The following is a 5,803-nucleotide window of genomic DNA, read 5'->3' as shown; positions in this document are numbered from 1 at the left end:
AGAGGGTGAGGATAGTTCTTCCTCTAGAGTTGTCGATGAGTTCGGCAAGCTACTGAAAGAGCAAGCTAAGGTCCATAGTGAGCAGATCCAACAGTTGTTACGTTTGCAAGGAACAGGCCAAGGTAGAGGTCAAGGGAGAGGCCAAGTGGCTCAGGCAGTTGGGACCGATGGGATCTTTACTGCTTTCAAGAGAATGGATCCGCCGGAATTTGCAGGAAGCACTGATCCATTGGTGGCTGTAGAGTGGGTCAAAGCTCTTGAGGCGATTTTCGATCATCTCAACTATGAAGATAAGGACAGAATCAGTTGTGCAGTGTTCATGTTAGTCAAAGCTGCACGCATTTGGTGGAATGCTACCAAGGTAAGTGTTGATGTTCCAACATTGAAGTGGCAAGAGTTCACTGATCTTTTCTATGACAAGTATTTCCAAGATGCACTTCGAGCTCGGAAAGTGACTGAGTTTTTAGAGCTTCGTCAAGGAGGTATGAATGTTGATGAGTATATTCTGAAGTTTGAAGAGGGCTGTCTGTTTGCTCCGTATATTGCCTCTAATGACAAAGACAAGGGTGCTCATTTCATTAGAGGCCTTCGAGCAGAAATCAGAAGGGACATCAATATGTCGAAGGCGGTGACATTCAAAGAGATTGTGTCTAAGGCTTTGTTGGCCAAGGAAGATGAGAAAGACATTGCCAGAGAGAGACAGGCGAGACAGCAGTTTGTTGCTCAAAGAGGTCAAGGTTCGAGCCAAAGAGGAAAAGACCATTTTAAAGGGAAAGGCAAGTTAGAGCCGAGTCCTAAACCACCGACAGTTCCATCTAATCCTGAGAAGCTATTGTGTCCCAAGTGCAGTAGACATCATCGGGGAGAGTGCAGATTTGGTACTCATACTTGTTACCGTTGTGGCACTGCAGGCCATATAGCCAAGGATTGTCCAAGAGGCTCGAGTAAAGAGAAGGTGCAGGGCCGCATCTTTACCATGACAAAGGAAGGAATAAACCATGATTCTTCTGTGATCTCTAGCACAATTTTAATTTCAGGCAGGGTAGCTACGACATTGATTGATACAGGTGCTACTCATTCTTTTATGTCTGAACTATTTTTGAGATCTTTGGGTATAGTTCCTTCTGTTATTCCCCTCCAGTTTAATGTTGTATTGCCTTCGGGAGATGTGTTGTGCCCGACGTCTATTGTGTATGCATGTTATGTTCAAATTGATGGGCGAGTTGTTTATGCCGACTTGATTGTTATTCCGATGGTTGCGTTTGATATTATACTTTGCATGGATTGGCTATCAACTTACCGTGCAGTGATTGATTGCATTGCTAAGACGGTGAAATTTGCAGATGATGGCAATAGGGAAGGTTTGTTCGCCAGTGCAGGTACTTCGCTGATCCTTCCTTTTATTTCATGTCTTGAGGATAAGAAGTTGTTGTTTAGAGGTTGTGATGGGTTTTTGGCTTCGATTGTGGATATGGATAGAATTGTGAAGTTGAATATTGATGATATTGATGTTGTGAGAGAGTTCTCTGATGTATTTGAGGATGATGTGCCGGGTTTACCGCCGGACAGAGATGTAGAGTTTGTGATTGATCTAGTTCCGGGTACGGTTCCTATTTCTAAGGCTCCGTACAGAATGGCCCCTTCAGAGATGAAAGAGTTGAAGACGCAATTGCAGGATTTATTGGATAAAGGTTTTATTCGGCCGAGGTCTTCGCCTTGGGGAGCTCCGGTTCTTTTCGTCAAGAAGAAAGATGGGTCGTTGCGGCTGTGTATTGATTATAGAGATCAACAAAGTGACGATTAAGAATAAGTATCCGTTGCCACGGATAGATGACCTTTTTGACCAACTGCAAAAGGCTACAGTCTTCTCGAAGATTGATTTGCGATCTGGTTATTATAAGTTGAAGGTTAGGGAGGGGAGTTGATATCACTAAGACGGCGTTCCGGACCAGGTACGGTCACTATGAATTTCTTGTGATGTCTTTTGGTCTGACCAATGCTCCTTCAGTCTTCATGGATCTTATGAACCGTGTGTTCAAGCCGTATTTGGATAGCTTTGTCATTGTTTGTATCGATGACATTTTGATTTACTCCAAGACCAGAGAGCTTCATTCAGAGCACCTCAGAGTTGTTCTTCAGTTGCTGAGAGAGAAGAGGTTGTATGCTAAGTTGAAGAAGTGTGAGTTCTGGTTGGAGCAGATTTCTTTCTTAGGCCATGTTGTCTCGAAGGATGGTATAGTTGTTGATCCAGTGAAAATAGAGGCGATTCAGAAGTGGACTATTCCTACCACTGTACCAGAGGTACGCAGTTTTCTTGGTTTGGCGGGTTATTATCGTCGTTTTATTTCAGACTTTTCCAAAATTGCCCTGCCGTTAACTAATCTGATGAGGAAGACTGTGAAGTTTGACTGGTCCAATGAATGCCAAAGAGGATTCCAGGAGTTGAAAGATAAGTTGACGACAGCTCCAGTACTTGCTTTGCCCAGTGGTTCAGAGGACTTTGTTGTTTTTACCGATGCGTCGAAGAAGGGCCTCGGTGCAGTGTTGATGCAACGAGGTAAAGTTATAGCCTATGCTTCTCGCCAGTTGAAGGATTACGAGAAGAATTATCCTACGCATGATTTGGAGCTGGCAGCTGTGGTTTTCGCCCTGAAAATCTGGAGACATTATTTGTATGGCGAAAAGTGTGAAATTTTCACGGACCACAAGAGTTTAAAGTATTTGTTTTCACAGAAAGAACTCAATATGTAACAGAGACGATGGTTAGAGCTTGTCAAACACTATGATGTGACTATTAGTTACCACCCAGGGAAGGCGAATGTTGTAGCGGATGCATTGAGCCGTAAGTCGAGTTCTTCTCTAAGTTCTATGATTCAGCAGCCGTTGTTGTTAGATTTGCAGCGAGAGGAGATAGCTTTGTTGGTTCCTGGAACCATTGCTCGTTTTTCAGTGTTGGTTATTCGGGCTACATTGACGGACAGGATTCGTAGAGAGCGGGCTATTGATGTTCAGTTGTTAGAATTGAGAGCTAGAGTAGAGGAGAGAGGTAATTCAGAGTTCACAATGAATGGAGATGGTTTGGTGACATTTAGAGGCCGTATTTGCATTCCTGCTGGAGATGATATTCGGCGAGACGTCTTGACAGAGGCACATACCGCGCCATACTCGATACATCCAGGTAGCACTAAGATGTATCAGGACCTTTGTAGACTCTATGGGTGGCCAGGTATGAAGAAAGATATGGCCATGTTTATTTCTCAGTGCCTAACTTGTCAGCAGGTGAAGATCGAGCACCAGAGACCTGCTGGGACATTGTTATCATTGCCGATTCCTCAATGGAAATAGGAGCACATTACGATGGATTTCGTTACTGGTCTTCCCAGAACGCAGAAAGGTTTTAACTCTATTTGGGTTATTGTTGATCGATTGACCAAGTCAGCGCATTTTCTTCCAGTCAAGACGACATATTCCCTGAACAAGTATGCCGAATAGTACATAGCAGAGATTGTTAGACTTCATGGTGTTCCTGTGTCGATCGTGTCTGATCGTGATCCTAGATTACTTCAGAGTTTTGGAAGAGTTTGCACAGAGCTATGGGTACACGATTAGCATTTAGTATAGCATATCACCCCCAGAGCGATGGTCAATGAGAGAGAGTTATTCAGATTTTAGAGGATATGCTCAGAGCTTGTACTATCGATTATCCTGGTAGCTGCAATTCTAAATTACCTCTTGTTGAGTTCACGTATAATAATAGCTACCAAGCGACAATTGGCATGGCACCGTATGAAGCACTTTATGGTAGGAAGTGTAGATCTCCCTTGTATTGGGATGAGATTGGTGAGAGGAAGATGCTGGGTCCAGAGTTAGTCCAAAAAACTGCCGATGTTGTTGCTGTTATCCGAGAAAGAATGAAGACAGCGCAGTCGAGACAGAAGAGTTATGCCGATGTGCGTCGTAGGCCATTGCAGTTTGAGGTTGGCGATCATGTGTTCTTGAAGATAGCACCTCTTAAGGGTGTGATGCGGTTTGGCAAGAAGGGAAAGTTGAGTCCGAGATTTATTGGCCCATTTGAGATCTTGGATAGAATTGGTGATCGAGCTTACAGGTTAGCCCTACCGCCAGATCTTGACAGAGTTCATAATGTTTTTCACGTCTCTATGCTCAGGAAATATATTGCGAATCCTTCCCATGTTCTTCGCCACGAGCCATTGGATTTGACGCCGAATTTGACGTACCAAGAGATTCCGGTCCAGATTCTGGATCGCAAAGTTAAAGTGTTGAGGAACAAAGAGATCGGCATTGTTAAAGTCCTTTGGAGGAATCATTTGATTGAAGAAGCCACGTGGGAACCAGAGGATGAGATGAAAGAGAAGTATCCTGAGTTGTTTGTGCAGTGACGTCAATTTCGAGGACGAAATTCCTCTAAGGAGGGGAGATTGTAATATCCAAGCCTGGTGAACGGTACGGTTTAAGATTTCGTATGTTTATGGATTATTTGGTTAAGATTAAGTTTGATTTAGATGTTAAGAGTTGTGATTATGGGTCATAGTATTGTTGGTTATTATTGTTTTGTGGTATTGTTGATATTAGTTGATGGGTAGTTGTGTTGTATCAGCGTTGCGATTCGATTTTTGTTGCATAGAGTTGTTTTGGCCGAGAGCAGACCGCACCCGCGGTGATTTGTGCAGCGCTCCCGCGGTCTTTATTGCAGAATTTGTGGAATTGCCGAAGAGACACCGCACCCGCGGTCGTCGATTTCAAAAATTTGGTTGAGGTGCCGAAGGCACACCGCACCCGCGGTGAAGTAGGTAGCGCACCCGCGGTGCATGAACAGTAGAAGCGTGTTTCGAGATTTTAAGTGTTTAAATGGATGAGTTGGTCTCATTTTTCTCATTCTTTCCCCTCATTCTCGATTCTTCAATCCTTGGGAGAGCTAGGGTTCCATTTCCTTTCTTTTCCTTCCTTTGATTCAAGCATCTTGTGGGAGTTTTGAAGTTTGAGCAAGGTTCTTTTGGGTTCAAGGAGCTAAGGTAAGCATGTGGTATAGTTTATTCTTGGTTTTGGTGTTGGGAGAAATCATGGGTTTGTTGATGGTGTTGGTTTTATGGATTTAATGGTATGAGTTTGGGATTATTGGGTTATTGATGGTGCAAATTATGGTTTATTGTTGTAGGTTGTGTACCAAGGGTATAGATTCAAGGTTCCAAGTGTTGTAAGTGGAATTCATTTCCTTGTGCTCACATGATAATATATGTATTGTGTTTCAATGGTTTTAAAGTGTTATTCCCTTTCATTTGATTCATGCTATGTATTATGTCTCAATTATGTTAAAGGGAATACAAAAGAAAATAGAGTCTTCAAAGTGTTTGTTTTAATGCCAAAGAGAGAGTTCAAATGTTTTATTGGATTGATAGATACATAGTCAGAGATTGCATGCAATTAGTTGATCAACGACCATAGGCTTATATCCCTCAGAGTTGTCGATGTATATCGATGGGATATAGGTACTGAGACAGAGTTACTATATAGATATCAATCCAACAGAGAAAAGAAAAATAGCATCGTTATTGTTATTCATTCTATGATATTCATGTTTCAGAGTTGATGGTATTTAATGTTTTCAAAGCCATGTTTTCAGAGTATGGTATATGTACATTGCTATGTAAGAGTTCCACTTGCTGAGTTTTATACTCATTTCAGTTATTTCATGTGATGCAGATAAGAGCGACGAGCCGGGACGTTGATTGAGACTGGAGTCATATACATATAGAGATGGAAGAAGGAAAGATTATTTTGATAG

The sequence above is a fragment of the Primulina huaijiensis genome, chromosome 14 (genome assembly GCF_012295235.1).
Source record: "Primulina huaijiensis isolate GDHJ02 chromosome 14, ASM1229523v2, whole genome shotgun sequence".
NCBI lineage: Eukaryota > Viridiplantae > Streptophyta > Magnoliopsida > Lamiales > Gesneriaceae > Primulina > Primulina huaijiensis.
This window is presented reverse-complemented; position numbering follows the sequence as displayed.